Genomic DNA, 22,240 nt, shown 5'->3' on the forward strand with positions numbered 1-22,240 from the left:
GGAAAAAGACTTACTAGTCGGTGGCCAGGGATAAGACAAGAACCAAATTTCTTTACCTTATTTCCGCTATGTCAACCCACCAACCAACCCAGCCCAACAGAATGAATGAATATATAAAACAAATTGGGATTTTAAAACCAAGCAAAGGAAAAAAAATAGCTAAGTAAATATTTTCTTTTCAGATCAACTCAAAAGAAAATTTAGAAGATACAAATATTTTCTCCTGATGAAGGAGGGTTTTATTACTAAACAGCTCAAGGTCATACTCTACTATATGCTCTGCAAGATAATAATCTAGAGGGGCACCTGGGTGGCTCAGTTGGTTAAGCATCTGCCTTCAGCTCAAGTCATGATCCCAGGGTCCTGGGATTGAGCCCTGCATCCAGCTCCCTGCTAAGCAGGGAGTCTGCTTCTGCCTCTCCCTACTCCTGCTCAATCAATTATTATTAAAAAAAGATGATAATCTAGAAAATGTTTCTTCACATATGCAAAATTTCTCTGATAAATTTTGTGATGGCAGAAAAGTATATGTGACTTAATATATAAATGTTTTATATTTTGTGTCATAAGTTCTCAAAATACTCTTAGGCCAAATCAATATCTTAGTATTGTATCCCATATATTACAAGGTGTTCATCACTCAAACAAAGGCAGTGTTAAGACTTATTTATTGCTAGTCTTTTTTTTTTAAGATTTTATTTATTTATTTATTTATTTATTTATTTATTTATTTATTTGAAAGAAAGAGCAAATGAGCATGAGCCTGGAGACAGGCAGAGGGAGGGGGACAAGCAGATTCCACACCGAACATGGAGCTTGATGTGGGGCTCAATCCCATGACCCTGGGATCATGACCTGAGCTGAAATCAAGAGTTGGATGCTCAACCGACTGAGCCACTCAGGTGCCCCTGTTATTATTCATCCTTTCAAAGCAAACTCTGGCACATAAACTTTCCTATCTTCCGAACTGTACCCAATCCATTTATTTTCCATGCCATGGTGTCACATTTCCCCCTATACTTCATCTCTACCCTAATCAGCTCACCCCAACTCATTTACAGATTCACCCATTTCTCTTTCCTGTAAACCCAACACATTGGCTGCCTGTACCAAACAGGCATTCATCACATGTGATCTTGGCTTATTATTTATCTTATGCTTGCATTCTATCTTTTTTTTATTAATAACCACTATTTACTGAGAGCCTACATTAAATAGCAAGTACTCAATAAATAGAGGGAACATAGAATTTGTCATTCAATCCAGGACAATTTTGAGAATAGAAGGAGTTGCTATTTAATAATCACACTGGGACAACAGGTGTAAACCAGGGCTGTCCCTGGCCTATGGGGACATATGGGCTCTCTATCAATAAGTGACAATGTGACAAAAGTTACAGGCTGGGGATCCCTGGGTGGCGCAGCGGTTTGGTGCCTGCCTTAGGCCCAGGGCGCGATCCTGGAGACCCGGGATCGAATCCCACGTCGGGCTCCCGGTGCATGGAGCCTGCTTCTCCCTCTGCCTGTGTCTCTGCCTCTCTCTCTCTCTCTCTCTCTCTCTGTGACTATCATAAATAAATTTTAAAAAAATTAAAAAAAAAAGAAAATTAAAAAAAAAATAAAAGTTACAGGCTGGTTCAATGAACATCTTTCTAACTCTTTTCTCCCTTCCTTGACTTCTGCTATAGAAGCTGGAAAGCAGGGCAGCCCGGGTGGGTCAGCGGTTTGGCGCCGCCTTCAGTCCAGGGTCTGATCCTAGAGACCCGGGATCGAGTCCCACTTCGGGCTCCCTGCATGGAGCCTGCTTCTCCTTCTCCCTGTGTTTCTGCCTCTCTCACTCTGTGTCTCTCATGAATAAATAAAATCTTAAAAAAAAAAAAAAAGCTGGAAAGCCCCCCTGCCCCCACCACACACAGCTGGGGCTGGCCAGGAGACATAATTCTGGAGAATAAGACCTTAACAAGAAGTTTCTGGTAACTTGGGTATAACACTAAAATAAAATAGGGTATAACACTCCTAAAGGTTCCTATACAACAATGCCAAGTAAGGAGACTCGGCCTTAAACCAAGTAAGCAGCACAGCCCCTTTCCCTTTCTTCCAGTGTGGACCTTGTCTGGAGGTGTAGTGGTCACCTAAAGATAAGGAAATGATAACTTTGAGAGCAAGAGGAAGAATGGCAGAGCAAAAAGCAATAAATTAGGTCTCTGATGGCAGTTCAAACAAAGCTAACATAACCTATTGCTATGTATGAATTGTACTTCTCCCAGAATTCACACGTTGATGCCCTAACCCCCAGGGTGATGGTATTTGGAGACAGAATTTACATTTAGATGAGAGCACAAGGGTTGGGTCTCCATGATGGGATTAACGTCCTTACAAGAAGAGATCTGAGAGCTCCCCCGCCTGACCCCTCTCTCTGCCATGTGAGGACACAGAGAGAATGTGGCCATCTGAGAGCCAGGAAGGCAGCGCTCATCAGGACCCTCATCTTACCCTCATCTCAGCCTCCAGAACTGTGAGAAAATCGACTTCTGTTGTTTCAGCTCCCAGTTTATAGTATTTTTTTTTTTACAGCAGCCTGGGCTAATACACCTTACCTAGAGCTTTTTTCCTATGTGAAAATAAACTTCTTGTAGCTAAGCAGACAAGTTCTTTTATTCCTTGCAGCCAAAAGCATTTTTAACTTAGAATAGCTATCATTGTTTTGTTCCAATTAATTGATACGTATTACCTTTAATCCTTACAACAGCCCTGAAAGGTGCCTGCAATTACCCTCATTTTTCAGATGAAGAAACTAAACTTAAGAACTTAGGGACTTGTCCAAAGTTATCCAGGCAATAAAACACATATCAGTTTGATTTCCAGCTCAGGCCCATCTGACCTCAGAGCTTGTGCCTCACACACAGCAGATGCTGTTGCTTCATCTGGTCTCACAAGCAGGAGCTGTGCGTGTCACAGAAATCCCACTGAACAGATGTTGCTAGAAAGACGAAGGATGACAAACAGATGATTCTCCCCTACTTTCTTGCCCTCACTCCCACCCTAAGCAATGTGAGGCTGTTACCCTCTCACTCTACAATGGAATTCTCCATCAGCATCAATGGAACGTCCAGTCCTGCAAACATTATTTTTAAGTGCTGCCTACTTACTTTGTGCCAAAGACCGTTTATATATTTTAAAGATTTTTATTTATTTATTCATGAGAAACACACCGAGAGAGGCAGAGACATAGGCAGAGGGAGAAGTGGGCTCCTTGTGGGGAGCCTGATGTGGGGATGGGGGAGGTGTTGATTCCTGGGGATCACGACCTGAGCCAAAGGCCAAAGGCAGATGCTCAACCACTGAGCCACCCAGGTGCCCCAGGTCATTTAAATACAATGTACAAAGCGCTTGGCTAGAGATGTGTACAGGAGAGTGGGCGTTCAGAGAACATCTTGGGTGTCGTGAATGTATAAGGAAAATTTCCTGAAGCAGAAGAGGCCTGAAGGAATCTGCCCCTGTGAGTAAACAAGCGCTAAGGTAAGGAAATGGAGGTCAGGAAAACAAATGAAATGTGGCATTTACAACCGGGGGTGGGGTGGGGGAGTGGGGGGGCTTCACAAATTCGTAATGGAAGAATCTCTCTTTACACCTGAACCAAACCCAAAGGGTCCAGAAGAAAGGGTAGTCTTCCCAGACAATTAGTGCTTACTGAAAATGTAATTTGTAAGGTTCTGGGTTAGGATCAATACAGAAAACAAATATACCATACAGAATGATACTGACTATCCAACAACATGAGAGAAAACCTCAAAACATAAAGTGAAAAGAACAACAAATAAAATTGTGTACAATATCTCAAGAATTTTTTTTTTTTGCTTTATTTTTAACTATCAAAAAACAACCCTCTGAAATGTTAACCATGGTAATCTCTCTAGCTGGGATTAAAAATAGGATTAGAGGGATCCCTGGGTGGCGCAGCGGTTTGGCGCCTGCCTTTGGCCCAGGGCGCGATCCTGGAGACCCGGGATCGAATCCCACATCGGGCTCCTGGTGCATGGAGCCTGCTTCTCCCTCTGCCTGTCTCTGTGCCTCTCTCTCTCTCTGTGACTATCATAAATAAATAAATAAAAAATAGGATTAGAGATAGAATTATAAATGATTATTTCTTTCATTTTAACATTTATTTCTGTATTTTATTACAATAATACTAGCAACAATGACATTTATTGTGTGCCAGGCACCATTCTAGAAGCTTTATGTGAACCAACTCATTTAATTCTTAAAACAATCCTAGAATATAGGTGCTGTTATTACCCCCAGAAAGATGAGGCACAACGATCAAATTACATGTCCAAGGCCACATACATAGTAAGTGAGTCACAGAGCCAGGATTCAAATGCAACATGCTATTTTCAGAATTAAGATTTAACCACTATGCAAAAATAAGCTATTGGGACTACATCAAAATAAAAAGCTTTTTTTTTTTTTTAAGATTTTATTTAATTTGGGATCCCTGGGTGGCGCAGCGGTTTGGCGCCTGCCTTTGGCCCAGGGCGCGATCCTGGAGACCCGGGATCGAATCCCACGTCGGGCTCCTGGTGCATGGAGCCTGCTTCTCCCTCTGCCTATGTCTCTGCCTCTCTCTCTCTCTCTCTCTCTGTATGACTATCATAAATAAATAAAAGAAAAAGAAAACAAATCAATTTCCAAGATCTTTAAAAAAAAGGGATTTTATTTAATTTTTCATGAGAGACACAGAGAGAGAGAGGTAGAGACACAGACAGAGGGAGAAGCAGGCTCCCCACAGGGAGTGTGATGTGAGACCCAATCCTAGGACTCCAGGATCATGCCCTGAGCCGAAAGCAGACACTCAACTGCTGAGCCACTCAGGGTCCCAAAATAAAAAGCTTTTGCACAGTGAAGGAAATAATCAATAAAACTAAAAGGCAACCTACTGAATGGGAAAAGACGTGCAAATGACACGTCTAATAAACGGTTGGCATTCAAAATATATAAAGAACTTATACAACTCAATATCCAAGAAACAATCTAAAAAATGGGCAGAACACATAAACAGACATTTCTCCAAAGGAGAGATCCTTTTACTTTTTTTTTTTTTAACCTTTTATCTATTTATTCATGAGAGACAGATTGAGAGAGAGAGAGAGAGAGAGAGAGAGAGGCAGAGGGAGAAGCAGGCTCCGTGCAGGGAGCCTAATGTGGGACTTGATCCCAGGACTCCAAGATCACGCCCTGGGCCGAAGACAGGCGCTAAACCGCTGAGCGGCCCAGGGATCCCCCAAAGGAGATATCCAGATGGCCAAGAGACACATGAAAAGATGCTCAACATCCCTCATCATCAAGGAAATGCAAATCAAAACTACAATGAGATATCATCTCATAACTGTCAGAATGGCTAAAATCAGAAAAACAAGAAACAAGAAGTGTTGGTGAGAGTGTGGAGAAAAAGGAACCCTCTTGTATTGTTGATAAGAATGCAAACTGGTGAAGCCACCCTGGAAAAGAGTATGGAGTTTCCGCAAAAAGTTAAAAATAGAACTAACCTATAATCCAGGAATTGCACTAGTGGGTATTTACCCCCAAAATACAGAAACACTGGGGGGATCCCTGGGTGGCTCAGCGGTTTGGCACTTGCCTTTGGCCCAGGGCCCGATCCTGGAAACCCAGAATCGAGTCCCGCGTCGAGCTCCCGGTGCATGGAGCCTGCTTCTCTCTCTGCCTGTGTCTCTGCCTCTCTCTCCTCTCTCTATGACTATCATGAATAAATAATAATAATAATAAAAAATACAGAAACACTAATTCAAAGGGATACATGCACCCCTATGTTTATGGCAGCAGTATTTACAATAGCCAAGTTATGAAAGCAACCCAAGTGTCCCTCATTAGATGAATGGATAAAGAAGAAGCGGTATATGTATTTACAACAGAATATTCTTCATCCATCAAAAAGAATGAAATCGGGGTTCCCGGGGTGGCTCAGCGATTTAGCGCCTGCCTTTGGCCCAGGGCGCAATCCTGGAGACCCGGGATCGAGTCCTACGTCGGGCTCACGACGGGCTCCCTGCGTGGAGCCTGCTTCTCCCTCTGCCTGTGTCTCTGCCTCTCTCTCTCTCTCTCATAAATAAATAAATAAATCTTAAAAAAAAAAAAAAAGAATGAAATCTTGCCATTTGCAACAACATGGATGGAGCTAGAGTATAATGCTAAGTGAAATAAGTCAGTCAGAGAAAGACAAATAGCACATGATTTCACTCATATGTGGAATTTTTTTTTAGTTTTTATGAGCTCATTAATTCCTTCCTCTTTTTTAAATTTAAATTCAATTTGTCGGGACGCCTGGGTGGCCGAGGTTGAGTGTCTGCCTTTGGCTCAGGGTGTGATCCTGGAGTCCCGGGATCAAGTCCCACATCGGGCTCCCAGCATGGAGCCTGCTTCTCCCTCTGCCTGTGTCTCTGCCTCTCTCTCTGTGTCTTTCATAAATAAATAAAATTCAAAAAAATGAATTCAATTTACCAACATATAGTATAACACCCAGTGCTCATCACATCACATGCCCTCCTTAACGCCCATCGCCTAGTTACCCATCCCCAACCCACCTCCCCTTCAGCCACCCTCAGTTTGTTTCCCAGAGTCAAGAGTCTCTCATGGTTCGTCTTCCTCTCTAATTTTTCCCCATTCAGTTTCCCCTCCTTTCCTTATGGTCCCTTTCACTATTCCTTATATTCCACATATGAGTGAGACTATATGATAATTGTCTTTCTCTGATTGAGTTATTTTACTCAGCATAATACCCTCCAGTTCCATCCACACTGATGTAAATGGTAGGTGCTCAACCTTTCTGGTGACTGAGTAATATTCCATTGTATATATACACCACATCTTCTTTATCCATTCATCTGTTAAAGGACATCGTGAGTCCTTCCACAGTTTGGCTATAGTAGGCTTTGCTGCTACAAACACTGCAGTGCTGGTGTGCTGTTAACTATATCTGTATATTTGGTCACACGTGGGATTTAAGAAACAAAACAAATGAGCAAAAGAAGAGAGAGAGACAAATCAAAAAACAGATTCTTTACTATAGAGAACAAACTGATGGTTTGTTACCAGAGAGATGCGGTGGGGGATGGGTGATTTAGATGATGGGGATCAGGATGCCTGGGTGGCTCAGAGGTTCAGTGCCTGCCTTTGGCTTAGGGCAATGATCCTGGATTCCCAGGATCGAGTCCCACATCGGGCTCCCTGCAGGGAGCCTGCTTCTCCCTCTGTCTGGGTCTCTGCCTCTCTCTTTCTCTGTGTCTCTCATGAATAAATACATAAAATCTTAAAAAAAAATAGATGATGGGGATCAAGGAGTGCACTTGTCATGATGAGCACTGGATGATGTGGAATTACTGAATCACTATATTATACACCTGAAACTAATATAACACTGTATATTGGGATCCCTGGGTGGCTCAGTGGTTTAGCACCTGCCTTTGGCCCAGGGCATGATCCTGGAGACCCGGGATCAAGTCCCACGTCGGGCTTCTGCATGGAGCCTGCTTCTTCCTCTGCCTGTGTCTCTGCCTCGTGTGTGTGTGTGTGTATGTGTGTGTGTGTGTGTCTCATGAATAAATAAATAAAATCTTTAAAAAAAATTTAAAAAACAAACAAAAAACCCACTGTATATTAACTATAAATGTTTTTAAAAAAGTAAATAAGACTTAAGGTGCCTCGGTGGCCCAGTCGGTAAAAGGTTCTGATTCTTGGTTTTGGCTAAAGTCATGATCTTGGTTGTGGGATCAAGCCTGTGCTGGATGGACTCAGTGGCTCAGTTTGGAGTCTGCTTGTGATTCTCTCTCCCACTCCCTCTCCCTCAGCTCCTTCCCCCTCTCACGCTCTCCCTCCCTCTCTTTTTCTCTTTCAAATAAATAAGCAAATAAAATCTTTCATAAAAAATTATTTTAAAAAAAGTAAAAGTAAGTAAGACTTACCCACTACTTCTTGCTATCTCTGGAATATGTACTCTTTTATAATACATAGTTTATAATAAAGAAGTATAATCCTTCTTTATAATAAAGAAAAAAGTTTAAAAAAAGAAAAGGAATAGAAGACAAGGTAGCCAAAGACAGAGGGTTGAAAGAATGAATGTTTAAAAGGGAGTCAAGAGAGGGGCACCTGGGTGGCTCAGGTGGTTAAGTGCCTGACTCTTGATCGCAGCTCAGTTCTTGATCTCAGGGTGGTGAGTTTAAGCCCCATGTTAGGTTCCATGCTGGGGATGGAGCCTATTTAAAAAAAGGGGGTGGGAGTCAGGAGAAATGGCCACACAGTTAATATCTCTGGATTTGTTACCTCACCCGCAAAATGAGAGGGTGAATAAGACTATATTCTAGAGAAATATTTATGTTGCAGATTACCTAGAGTTGGCATGAAAGATCCCTCATTATTTTATTTTATTTTTTAAAAGATTTTATTATTTATTCATGAGAATACACAGAGAGGAAACAGAGAGAGAGGCAGAGGCACAGGCGGAGGGGAGAAGCAGTCTCCATGCAGGGAGCCCGACGTGGGACTCGATCCGGGGTCTCCAGGGTCACGCCCTGGGCTGAAGGCAGGCGCTAAACCGCTGAGCCACCCGGGCTGCCCATTTTATTTTATTTTTAAAGAATTTTATTTATTTATTCATGAGAGACACACACAGAGAGAGAGGCAGAGACACAGGCAGAGGGAGAAGCAGGCTCCATGCAGGGAGCCCAACGTGGGACTCAATCCTGGGTCTCCAGGATCACACCCTGGCCTGAAGGCAGCACCAAACCGCTGAGCCACCCAGGCTGCCCCCCTCATCATTTTAGACTTGGCCATCACATCATTGTTTAGTCTACAACAAATTTGCTGTCTTTGTGCTTTAATTTACATTTTAAAACACACATGTCCCATATAGCAAATGCACAGAGTATAAAAACTATTAGTAGAGTTACGGGTATGACCCATATGAATACGAGCACTGATCATTTTTAGAAGACAAAAAGTGGTAAGAAAACAAATGGAATGCAAAATGTCCTGGAAGCATGCATGATTCCAAAGAGCAGCAACCAAGTCATTCAAAACTAGAAGTCTTGAGTTGATGCAATAAAATAATCAATATATGGCAAGGAAAAGTAACCAATAAAATGGAATGATTTTTCCAAGTATGCCTATATCATTAATTCTCCAGAAGGGCAGGATACAAGTTTCTAAGGCCCAGTAGGTATGTGAACATAATCCATAGAAGATGAATTCATACTTAGTGACATTTCATAAAACAATGAGAGAATCCTACAAAGTCCAGACAGAAAAAATAGATTTCAGGCCAAGAATCAAGAATCAGGATGATACTGAACTTACAGCAACACCGGAAGCTAAAAACAATGGACCAATGCCTTCAGAAATTTGCAGGAATTAATTTCCAGCCTAGAACTATATCTATACTCAAACTACCAAGTGCGAGAGTAAAATCAAGACATTTTCAGACATGCAAGGTCTCAAAACTTTCCCATAACTCTTTAAGACGCTACCGCAGTACAAAAGAAAAAAAAAAGTTACCACAGTGGATGCTTTGCAAAATGAAAGAGTAAACCAACAGAGAGAAAAACAAGAGAACAAGGAATTCGCAAAGAAGTGAAGTGAAGGGAAATCTCACAATGTGGGTGTGTGTCAAGGCTACAAAAGAACTGGTTCAGACTGGGGATCTGAGGGCTCCATTTTGATTTTTTTATTTTTATTTTTATTTATTTATGATAGTCACAGAGAGAGAGAGAGAGAGACAGAGACACAGGCAGAGGGAGAAGCAGGCTCCATGCACCGGGAGCCCGACGTGGGATTCGATCCCGGGTCTCCAGGATCGCGCACTGGGCCAAAGGCAGGCGCCAAACCGCTGCGCCACCCAGGGATCCCCCTGAGGGCTCCGTTTTGGAGGGTGGGGATGAGGGGCGGCCCAGAAGGAACTAACGACTATCTGATGCATTTTGTTGTGTAGAAAATACATACGAGAGGTGTTTTACAGATCCATTAGCATATCTGGGAAGAAATAACAATAGATTCCTAAAAATTAAGCAAATAAAAAATAATTCTTTTCTCCAAAAAAATTGTACAGAAAAAAGAAATATCGTAGTTTACAACTTGGCTCTGCAGTGAACAATAATTATACAATCATAATGCTAACTCAACATCGATTTAATTAAAATTGTGATATTACTTGACAGAGGTGTTGTAGGACAGAATTTTACATTGAGATGTGCACAAGGCCTTGTCCCCTGCAGCTCTGGCTCCTTACCATCCCAAAAGACTCAGCCACTGACTTTTCCTCCCCATTCCCTTGTATAAAACCCAAATTAGGCAAACAATAGATGCTAATCTGCAGGAGCAACTCCTCCCTTGTCCGAGGGCCACCCATGATCAACTATTTCCGACACTAGCTGAACTTTGGCTACACTGGCTAAAGTCTTAGGAAACATTTAGCCCACCTGACCCAAGCCAGATGCTCTTAAGAGCTTTCCCATGCTCGGCAATGGGAAACCAAATAAAAGGTTATGTCAATGGTGCCCTGGCTGATTTCTTTCCATCAATTATGTTGCAAAAATAAAGGGGGGGAATTTGCAAGGATTGGAGAGAGCTATATCCACTCCTACAATAAGAGAAGGCCCATAGATTCTGTCTAAAACTGATAAATCAAGACCAGCTACACAAGCAAATATTCAGAAATGGGGAGGTTAAGTAATCAAACAGCCAAGAGCAGAGAGTGGCTGTATCCAAGGAGGGGGACTGTTGTTTTTGTTAGAATCTTTTAAAATGCTCGAATTCATAAAATTAGATGAATGCATTACTTGATAGGCAATTTTTAAAGATCAAAACTTGTAATTTAAAGTAAAAAAATACAATTACATAATCAAGTGCATCTACAGATTATCTCAATTAAATGACCCCAATAAATGGAGATACAGGCTTTCCTGGTGACTTAAGGATTGGGAGCACCTCATGTGACAGGCCTGCAGATGGGAAAGCTGCCTCATCTCAAGGTCTGGGTGCAACAGGAGGCAGTGGGCCAGCGTGCACCCCAATCTGCCACTCAGGCCTCCCATAGTTCTGTGACACAAGTCAGAGGAGTTTGCTAAATGAGATACCTGGGCTTTTGGGAAAAACATCAAGGTCCCTGTTCTCCATGAAAGATGAGGAGTTCCTTTTAGTTTCCTGCTCCCTGTCTTGGTTTTGAGTTTGTTTCTGTGCAATTCTCTTTGCACCTGACTTTTTCTCTTTGACTCCTTTTTCCTCATTCTGTGCGTTTTCTTTTCTCAGTTAAGACTCCTTTTCCCTACAGTTTTATTTTTCTGTCTAATCTTAAATTCTTCTCACAATTCCTCTGTTGTCTTTCTTCTCATCTTGATTTTTCTCTGAGTCTTGGCTGACTCTGGTGTATTTTTGTCTCTTCACTTTCCATGTAATGATTAACTGAAATGACTTGAAACTTCTGAATGCAACTTGCCCATCTGTAAAACTGGTTAATATTCCTCAGGATACCATATAATACTGGCTGAACTATTTTGAAGTTCTTGGGAGAAAATAATTTTAGAAGCTGTGATCTGCTTAATTCAAATTGTAGACTATTGTCTTCACAAGAAATTTGAATATTTCCTTCTCTCAAAATACATAACTTCAATTCTAGAAATTTTTTTTCTAGTACAACAATAGGAAATGACAATACAATAGAATGAGGCTAATTTTATAAACACCTGATCCTCTCAAGAACTGAAAGAAATCAGCCAACGAATTAAGGCTTTTTAGTCTCTAACAGTGAGATACTGTAATGAACTTCAAAAAATGAAGTTGGATTTCACATTATTTTAATCTTTAAATTTCTCAAAGTGAAACTATATATTTGCCTGAAAACATTAACCTACTAGGATGAAATATTTTTTTATTTTTCCCTTCTTTTAAAACTCTAAGTCTAGAGGTTTTCAAATTTCCCAGTCATGTGCCATCATCGTACAAAATTAATTTTATAGGATTCATCGCTCAGGGATTGTGGATAGATCAAGAGTTATGATTCTTTAAAGACACCAACACTTGCTAATGAAAGTATCTGAATGATGCCACTGCTGCCCCCAAATGAATCTATCTCCATTGAAAACCTAAGGCTAAACCAAGAGCATAGAGGGCTCCACCGCCTAGCTGTAGTTATTACCAGGAAATTTAGATTTCATACAAACCTGCCTTTATTTTAAATGCAGCTCAGTTATTAGAAAAAAGCACATACCGCAAACTAAATATCCAACCCACATTTTTTCCTAACACAGAAGGAGGCCTCTCTGAAGGGTTTTCCAGGCTTACCACTGAACAGTGGTCAAGCCAAAAATAAATTTGCCATGAGGCAAATTCAACAGCCCACAGGACAGGAGAGTCCAGGACAGTAGGACTTAGCTTTTCCCCCCATTCTAGTCTTTCTGGTACCTCCACTCACATTCCCCCCATCTCCTAATTAGAGAGCTAATTAGGACTCCAAATTGAAATGCTGGATGGGGAGGGAGATGCGGTGCCAGGCCAGGATTCCTGTAACATCAAACTCTCCTCCTTCAAGCCTCTCCCGTTAGAGGAGAGAGCTGTGGGGAGCGAGCTGGGCCAGCAGGGCCCACGGCTGGAGGGAAGTGTTTACACTCAGTTGTCTGGGAGGGAAGATCTCTGTTCCACAAATTGCAAACTCTGAAACGATAAAGATTTAAAGACACCAAGCCCGGGGCTTCTAGTACTTCAAAGAAAAGAAACAAGTGTCTTATAAGCTCAATTATTATTACCATGGTGACATGAGGGGACGGGAGGAGATCTCAAGAACAGTTCCTGGTTCCAGCCAGGCAGCGTCTCAACGGTGCGGGGCGACTTCTCCGGTTACCATGGCAACCAAAATTGGAAGTGCTTTTGCAACACTAACAGAAACCATCTTTTGAAGCGCTTCTGTGAATCCCATTGAATACTGATGATGCAAGCTTGAGTGATACAGATTTTTCAAACATTCACATTCACATTCACACACACACACACACACACACACACACACCCCATATTGCCATAAACAAATAGTCCTTTTAGATTCTCCCTTGAAATCTTGACTTAATTTGCAATAGATTTTTTCGGGTCTGGTTTTGTTTGTTTCCCTTCTGGATTCCCGCAGTCTCCGGTCGCAAACGCGATTTGTTTAATTTCCAAACTTGTCTGAATCGCACGGGTGGGAGCTTAGAATGTGGTTCACTTGCTCCCATTCTGAAGCGGGGTGGGCAAGGGGGCGGGGGGCGGGTCTCACAGAGGGCCCCCTTGTCTAGTGAACGCGGGAGGACGAAGACGGGGGCAGCGGGGGAGGGTGGGGGAGGAGGACGAGGTTGGGGAGGAAGGGAAGGAAAAAGTGGGGCCGGCTGATCCTGGCGGCCCTAGGTTGCCTTGGGTTGCCTTGACCTGTCCATCTGCCCAGATGTTGGGTCAGGCACGCAGACGCTGACCAGACACGACATTTCAAAGACCCCGTTGCCATCCTTTCCGGGTCATCCCGGAGCTCCTAATATTCCCGAAGGGGACCCCCGGGAGGAGGAGCCGAGGCTCTTCCTTACTTGCACAGTCTTCCGAGGCAGCACGACTGTGTCGGGGGCGTGGTGGCGCGGGGCGGTGGGGGCCACAGCCGTCCGCTGGCGGCGTCCGGGGTCGCGCAGGTGCCCCGCGCTCAGGTGCCCGCGCCAGGTGTGCGCGGGGCGGGCGCCGTCGGGCGGGCTCCGGGGCCCAGGGGCGCAGCCAGCGCGCCCGCGCCTCCCGCCTAACGCCCTCCGGCCGCGCGCGCCCCGCCGCCCGGGGAGGGGGGGGAGGGGAGGGGAGGGGAGGGGCGCCCTTCTGCGGACCCCAGCTCGCCCGCCCCCCGTGGGGAGCCGGGTCTCCCTGTCCCCGACGCCCCGCGCGGCCCCAGGCCCCCAGCCCGGCGGAGGGCACGCGGGCGGGGGTGCTGGCTGCGAGCCCGCGGCCGCCGCTTACCTCCGTGGCGGGGCCGCGAGCCCCGGGCGGCTGGTGCGTGGGTGGCGGGCGCCGCGGGCCCGCGGGAGGCTCCGGGCTGTCAGGCACGGCGGACCCACGGCGGACCCACGGCGGCCCCCGCAAGCCCCGCCCGCCGCCCGGGCCCGGGCTCTGCGGCGGGGACCCAGGCGCCCCGCAGCGCCTCCCGGAGGACCAATCGGGAGCGGGGGGCCGGCCCGGGGGAGGGGGCCAGGGGCCGGGGGAGGGGCCGCCCGGGGGGAGGGGGCCGCCCGGGGGAGGAGGCCAGGGCCGGGGGGGGGCGCCCGGGGGGGGGCAGGGGCCAGGGGCCGGGGGGAGGGGGCCGGCCGGGGGGGAGGGGGTGGTGGCCGGGGGCCGGTCGGGCGCCGGGACGCGGGCCCGGACCTCGTAGGCCGGTTTCTATGGCAGCCAGGAAGGAGGCGCCGGGGGGAGGGGGTGCGCGGCGCGGGGACACCCGTCGGAGACCCGGAGGCGGGGGTCTGGCCCTCGCACGGCAAGGATGGGAAGCGGCGGCAGGGCCACACCCGGCTCTCAACTCACGCCGGGTGCGGAACCGCTGGAGACCCTCGATCAAAGGTTTGCGGGTCCGTGGGAGACCGCGACCCCGTAACCTTCCCGACAGAACCGGGTTTTGAGCAAACCACCGTGACCGTTCCCCCAGGTGAGTCTGGCAGGCTTAGGCTCTGCAGAAAGCGGCGCGGTGCCCCCTCTGCCCGGACCCCCGCCCGCGTCAGGTCCGTTGCTTTGGCAGCGCTGAGGCTGGGAGCCTCTGCAAGCGCCTGTCTCTTCCCCAGCTGCAAACCTCCGGCTAAGGGTAGGTGCCAGATATTTTTACAGTTTACAAACAGGGAAGCCGAGTCACCGGAACTGAGCGTTGAGCAGAAAATGAGATTCCCAGGAGAGTCAACGCATAGAGGTTATTTACTGAAATTCACGTCCTTCGTTTTACGGAGGAGGAACGTGAGGTCAGAGAAGTCAGTTAACAAGGATCACACAGCTTGGTTGATGGCAAAGCCAAGACCGGGCACCCTAAGGCACAGCTCGGTGAGCACTCTTGCCACTTCCTCATACTCTTCTGTATTCCTCATTGCAGAGTAATAATTACAAAAAGCAAAAGTGCTAAAGGAGTCAAATAAGTTAAAGTCTATTTATGGTAGAAATTAGGGAAGCCAGAGATTCCTTTTTTTGCTATTTGACAGGTGCTTGCATACTTTCACAACGGTAACTGATTAAATCCTCAGAATAACCTTATAAATTAGGTATTCTTATTACCATCCCTGTTTTGTCAAATGAGGAAACTGAGGCCCAGAGATGTTACTTGACTGCTCAAGATCACATAGCGGTCCAACGCTGGTGCTGGGATTCAAGCCCAGGCAGTTGGACTCCAGAGTCCGTGCCCTTCTTCTTACTTTGCTGCCTCTTTGTATGACGAAGGGGGACACGAACAGGAAGAGCAAGAAACAAAACCTTGGACAGCTCCAGGGACTGGCCCTTGAGATTGGCAAGCAACCAATCCCTGGTTGATGAGAGTGGTTATCTACTTGTGGAAGAGGAAAATTCTCTGTGAGAAAGATTTGTCTTTAAAGGGAGGCCCTGGGATCCCTGGGTGGCGCAGCGGTTTAGCGCCTGCATTTGGCCCAGGGCGCGATCCTGGAGACCCAGGATCGGATCCCACGTCGGGCTCCCAGTGCATGGAGCCTGCTTCTCTCTCTGCCTGTATCTCTGTCTCTCTCTATCTCTCTGTGTGACTATCATAAATAATTAAAAAAAAAAAAGACAAATTCAAAATTATTTAAAAAATAAAAAAATAAAAAAATAAAGGGAGGCCCTTTCCTAAAAAGAAAAAAAAAATGTTTTTTTTTTCTTTGAAGAGCGATTTTAAAAATAGTACATGCCATCAGTTTGTTTTCTTTCTTTCTTTTTTTTTTAAAAAGGGCAGCCTGGGTGGCTTAGCGGTTTAGTGGCGCCTTCAGCCCAGGGCCTGATCCTGGGGACCTGGGATCAAGTCCAACGTCGGGCTCCCTGCATGAAGCCTGCTTCTCCCTCTGCCTGTGTCTCAGCCTCTCTCTCTCTTTCTCTCTCTCTGTGTCTCTCATGAACAAATAAAATCTTTTTTTAAAAATGAAAAAAAGATTTTAAAGTACTCTTTACACCGAACATGGGGCTCAAACCCACAACCCCAAGATCTAGAGTCACCTGCTCCACTAAGGTGGAGCATTACTGAGCCAGCCAGGTGCCCCTTGTTTTCTTTTCTTTCTTTCTTTCTTTTTTTTTTTTTTTTTAAGATTTTATTTATTCATGAGAGACAGAGAAAGAGAGGCAGAGATACAGTCAGAGGGAGAAGCAGGCTCCATGCAGGGAGCCCGACATGGGACTCTATCCTGGGTCTCCAGGATCAGGCCCTGGGCTGAAGGTGGTGCTAAACCACTGAGCCACTGGGGCTGCCCCCTTGTTTTCTTTCTAAAGCAATAAAGCATAGGGTAAGACATTACATGTTTAAAAATATAAAATTCTACTTGAATCCTGTAACATAATATACAGGATAGGAGTTCCTAAGGAAACTGCTTGGAAGCCAAGAGCCTCAAACTCACAACCTAACATAGACTCTTTCGTAGACCCTCCCATCATGCCCCTGTAGAGCACCAAAGATGCTAGATTCTAGTGGCTTGGAAGGTTACTGAAAGAAAACAGGAAAATTTCAGCATCAGAGACCACTTCCAAAGTCCATTGGCCAGATTCCATTCCAGGAGCTCCCTTGACCCCAATTTCTCTTGCAGCCATTCTGCTAGAGCCTATTCCCTTTCAGAGCCTTTCCTTCATACTTCCCTTCCCTTGGAAGTCCTGGGATCCCCAGCCATATAGGACTAGTGACTGCTCATTCAATTCCCTCCACTTGAAAAAAAGCATTATTTTTATTCTAGAAAGAGCCATTCAATAGGTTGATTACAGTGTAGCGTTTTTTAGAAGTTAAAAATTCTTATTTTGAATAGTATGGGGAAGTATTTTCAACATATTAAGTGAAAGCAAAAGTTACAAAGCCAAATGATACAAATTTGTGATATGTTTGAGTAGAAGGATATACACTAGATATTAGTAATGTTTTTTTGTTACCTAGTGGAATCATAGGTAATTTAAATGATCTTCTTAATATTTTCCAGCATTTTTTCCTATTTTCTACAATGGGCATATGTGTCAGAAAAAATATTTTAATGTGAGAAAAAAACATTTTTTGAAAGAATTGATTAAACAGACCTAGTCAATGCAGGTAGTCTCAGTTTTCTAAGCTCTGCTCCATTGTCTTGGCAGAAAATAAGTTAAATACATTCTTAGGAACAGCCCTGTGTGATTCTAACACAGGAGGTACTTGCTCTATGCTTTGAGAAACACTGGCAATGGCCAAAAGTTTAGATATTTGAGTCATAACATTATACCTTGTCTCCTAGTTCTGGCACTGATTAGCTTAGCTGTATGAATTCTTTGGTTTCAAGCATCTTTTTTATTTATTTATTTATTTATTTATTTATTTATTTATTTATTTATTATTTATTTTTTTGTTTCAAGCATCTTCTAATGTCAGGTCCTTCATCTGTACTCTGGAAATTGTGAGAATTAATGACAAAGTTTCTTGCAAACAGTTAAATTAGGTTGTCTTAATCTGGACTTTAGGGGCTTTGGGGTGGTTCGCAGGAGGAGCCCCCACTAAAAACGTGTGAAAGGATACAACTTTCATCACAGTCTTTAAGTAGTTCGGGCCACAAACAGGTCAGTGCTTCCTCTAATGAGTGCTTAATAAGTGGTAGCTATTATTACTATTTCAAGTTCTGATTCCATATTTGGTAGTTACTAGTCTAGGGCATATAGGGACAGTCCTCATTTTCTGGCATTGTTACCTGGTATACTCTATCCTACTGAATGTGAGCCTGAATTAGGGTTTTCCTACCCCTAGTCTCCTTCCTTCTTTCCTCCCATAGGGATATTTGACAAATTTTGGGAGAGGAAGTAGAGTAAAAGTTTTCTAAGACTTCATAGTGCTGTGGAGTTGGATCTGCAACTCCAAAGGCATATCTTATTCCAAGAAAATTTGTCTTCTCTATACTGCTTAGGATCTGTGTGCTACCTAAATCTGATAATGCATATCTCTCAACAATTCAGAAAAATTCTCAATCTCTTTGACTATGACCCCTATCCCATGTTTTACCTTTCTTTCAGAATTCTAATTGGATATTATGTATGTCAGACCTCATTCTAGCTCATGTCTTTTGATGTTTTCCAAATTTTTACCTTCTGTTTAACTTCTTTTATATTCTGTTAATATCTTCAGATCTTATATTTCACTAATTCTTTCTTGAGCTGTAACTCAACAGTGGCTTAACCTGAACACTGACTTTATAAACCTTGACAGCGCAAATACAACAAAATCAATGAGTGGAAGTATGAGAATGCCAAGTTCATACTTTCACAGCATGGGGGTCAACTGACAAGTTAAAATTTAATCAAAATTGATACTTATTAAAATCCTTTGTCAACTTTGTAAGAATCTTTAAAGAACTAATATTTCTTTTTAAAAAATATTTAATTTATTTATTCATGAGAGACACACAGAAAGAGGCAGAGACACAGGCAGAGGTAGAAGCAGGCCCCATGCAGGAAGCCTGATGTGGGACTCCATCCCGGGACTCCAGGATCACACCGAGCCAAAGGCAGAAGCTCAACCGCTGAGACACCCGGGCGTCCCAAGAACTAATATTTCTTGCAGTAAGAAAGATTTATCTGAGCTTTACCATTTTATTCAGCTTATTAAATTCAAGCAAGATTAAACTGAAAGAATTAAAGCTAGCATGGCAATACTGTTTAAAAAAGTACACCCTCTCCCCTCATCTCTCTCCTTCCTCCTTTTTAAATTCTGTTTTTCTTCTCCTTCTCTCCTTCCTCCTCTTCCTCTCTCTTTCATGTGTATATGTGTGTGTGTAGAGCTAGATATTCAAATATTCATGCAATGTTAACAATCATTATTTCTGATAAATGGAAATAACCAGTAAAATAACTTTCACTTTATTTCCTAAAGAATTTTTTTTTAAAGATTGTATTTATTTATTCATAAGAGACACAAAGAGAGAGGCAGAGACATAGGCAGAGGGAGAAGCAGGCTTCTTGCAGGGAGCCCAATGTGGAACTCGATCCTGGGTCTCCAGGATCATGCCCTGAGTCAAAGGCAGACACTCAACCGCTGAGCCACCTAGGTGTCCCTAAAGAATATTTTTTTACTTTATTACCTAAGATATGTTTTTTTTACTTTATTTCCTAAAATATGTAAATCTTTTACTTGAGTAGGTGTAATTTAACATCAATAACAAAACGAAGGGATCCCTGGGTGGCGCAGCGGTTTGGCGCCTGCCTTTGGCCCAGGGCGCGATCCTGGAGACCTGGGATCGAATCCCACATCAGGCTCCCGGTGCATGGAGCCTGCTTCTCCCTCTGCCTATGTCTCTGCCTCTCTCTCTCTCTCTCTCTCTCTCTGTGACTATCATAAATAAATAAAAAAAAAATTAAAAAAAAATTAAAAAAAAATAAATAACAAAACGAAAAAGAAAGAGGTTGCAAATTTCAGTGGCTGAGTGAAGGGCCACTACATTTCCCTCTGCCAGTGAGCCTAAGTTCTATCAATATTCTCAATATTTTTTTTTAATTTTTTTTTAAAGATTTTATTTATTCAGGAGAGACACAGAGAGGGAGAGAGGCAGAGACATAGGCAGAGAGACAAGCAGGCTCCATGCAGGGAGCCCGATGTGGGACTCGATCCTGGGTCTCCAGGATCACATCCTGGGCCAAAGGCAAACGCTCAACCACTGAGCCACCCAGGTGTCCCAATATTCTCAATATTTTTATTTAATTCACTTCAGATCTCCCCGTTGCATCCTTTAGTTCAATATTGAACTTTCTTCCTAAAGGTAAAATACAAAAAACATAAGAAAAATAAAAAAACAAATTGTGATCTTGAGAAATTTTCATTATAAAAGTAATTTTCACTATAAAATTTGAGTCCCTGAGATTCTCACTTACAGTAGCAACTGTACTCCAAACTTTTCTTGAAGGTGTAGCCCCGTAGTAGTAATTAGTGTAATATGTTCTTATAATTGGCACTTGGGTATTATTTACAACTCAGCAATGAAGAACAGCGTAAGAGCCCTGGGCCCACGGATACTTAAGTAAAATTATCTTACGAAAATTTATAAAAATAAAAAATAAATCATTTACCTTTGTCTGAATCTTTAGTTTTTTTTTTTAGTTTTTTATTTATTCATGAGAATACACAGAGAGAGAGAGAGAGAGAGAGAGAGGCAGAGACACAGGGACACAGGCAGAGGGAGAAGCAGGCTCCACGCAGGGAGCCCGACGTGGGACTTGATCCCGGGTCCCCAGGATCACACCCTGGGCTGAAGGTGGCACAAAACCCCTGAGCCACCCAGGCTGCCCTGAATCTTTAGTTTTTAATGAGCACTGTTTTAACTGGAGCAGGGTTCTGAACCCATAGTATTTCCTCAGTAGTATTTTCCCAGCTATATCTAGTAACAATTATTTCACAGGACAGTTTATGTCCTGACAAATATAGGCAGGCAGTCTACCAGACCGCAAAACCACAACTAATGATCAGCTATTCTCTCAAGTGAATTCATATATTGGCATTTACTTCTCAGCAGATATTAGCTAACATTTTGTGTCTTACGTATATTTGGGTTACTTGGAAGCAGCATAAGTATTCCTAGCCAATTATTTTGATACTTTGGCTTTTAATTTCTCTATTCTCCAGTGCTTCTTGTCTTTGTGGCATTTTCATTTTAGAAACAGAGAAGTAATTATTTACTGAGAACAAGCAGAATGTTCTTGCTTGAAATGAAAAAAACCGAAGATAGCTGCCTTCGTCCAGTCCTTTACTTGAATGATAAACATGAGCAATAGGTAACAAAATATTTTTAGAGTAGCACCTGTCTACACTATAGAAAAAGACCATCAGAAAGACTACTCATCCTGTGCTTCCTTGGAGTGCCCTATGTCCGTTATTCCCCAACTGACAGGGGTTCCAGGATTAAGGGTGTTAGTATTAGCTGGGAACTTGTTAGACATGCAATTGCAATTTTTAGAGCCCTAATCCAGACCAATTAAATCAGCCGCCTAGGGTGTGAAGTCTAGCGATGTATGTTTTAACAAGATTCTCATGCACTAAGTGGGAGAACCACTGCCTAGATGGTGTAGTGTCAGGGCAAGGAGACATCAGAAGAATTTGCTGCATGTATCTTGCCAGCTTTTCTGATCTCCTGTACCCTGCACCCCAAACCCCATCATGGGCTGATGTGGATTCCAAAAAGAAGGCTCATACAAAGGTTAACTGTATTTTAGTCAAGACTGTAGTCTGTGCAGTCAAGCTCCTTGGTTTCAAATACTGGTTCCCTTCTTCACCAGTTTCTCATCTCCTTCTCTTACTTTCCCTCATTTATATTTACCTCAGGTCACTGAGATGATTAAATGTTCAGCATATGATAAGTGATTCATAAATGATGCTACTTTTTTAAAAAAGATTTTATTTATTTATTCATGACAGACACAGAGAGAGAGAGAGAGAGAGAGGCAGAGACACAGGCGGAGGGAGAAGCAGGCTCCATGCAGGGAGCCCAATGGGGGACTCAATCCCGGTCACCAGGATCACACCCTGGGCTGAAGGTGGCGCTAAACCACTGAGCCACCGGGACTGCCCATGATGCTATTTTTCTATCCTAGACTTTTTTTTTTTAAGATTTTATTTATTTATTTATGAGAGATACAAAGAGAGAGAGAGAGAGGCAGAGAAACAGGCAGAGGAAGAAGCAGGCTCCATGCAAGGAGCCCCATGTGGGACTCGATCCCAGGTCTCCAGGATCATGCCCTGGGCTGAAGGTGGCGCTAAACCGCTGGCTGAGCCACCCAGGCTGCCCCTAGACTGTCTTTTGTAACAATGACCATCAAGGTGGGCATTATTTCAGGTGAATAATTATGTATGACATCAGGTTTTAGGAAAAGTGAGAAGAAAAAATATTGAATTCACAGCCTGCCTTCCTATTCACCATGTCAACAGGATTAATGAAGTAATCTTCATACAGCAGAGTAACTTTAAGATATCCTCATAAGGTCAGGATACATTTATGACAGCCTCTGTTACCTTTTTACTT

General features: G+C 43.7%; 1 protein-coding gene and 1 long non-coding RNA gene across 4 annotated transcripts in view; one reads left to right on the plus strand and one right to left on the minus strand.

Annotated features, from left to right (window-relative positions):
* Positions 1 to 14,176, minus strand: part of NIM1K (NIM1 serine/threonine protein kinase) — a 64,258-nt gene extending 50,082 nt beyond the window's left edge. The window contains exon 1 of one of the 3 annotated variants that reach the window (XM_025435427.3): positions 14,022 to 14,176. The gene's annotated coding sequence lies outside the window, so the exon portion shown is untranslated. Of the gene's footprint in view, positions 1 to 12,805; positions 13,239 to 13,609; positions 13,762 to 14,021 lie in introns of those variants that run through there. The other 2 variants (XM_025435426.3, XM_025435430.3) reach the window with 2 other exon arrangements.
* A 294-nt stretch (positions 14,177 to 14,470) lies between these two features.
* On the plus strand, positions 14,471 to 16,406 carry LOC125754999 (uncharacterized). The gene is made up of 3 exons (XR_007410360.1): positions 14,471 to 14,700; positions 14,877 to 15,083; positions 15,974 to 16,406. It is a non-coding gene; the product is annotated as an uncharacterized LOC125754999 (long non-coding RNA).
* The last annotated feature ends 5,834 nt before the right edge of the window (positions 16,407 to 22,240 follow it).

Source organism: Canis lupus, chromosome 4 (assembly GCF_003254725.2).
Source record: "Canis lupus dingo isolate Sandy chromosome 4, ASM325472v2, whole genome shotgun sequence".
In the NCBI taxonomy this organism is placed as follows: domain Eukaryota; kingdom Metazoa; phylum Chordata; class Mammalia; order Carnivora; family Canidae; genus Canis; species Canis lupus.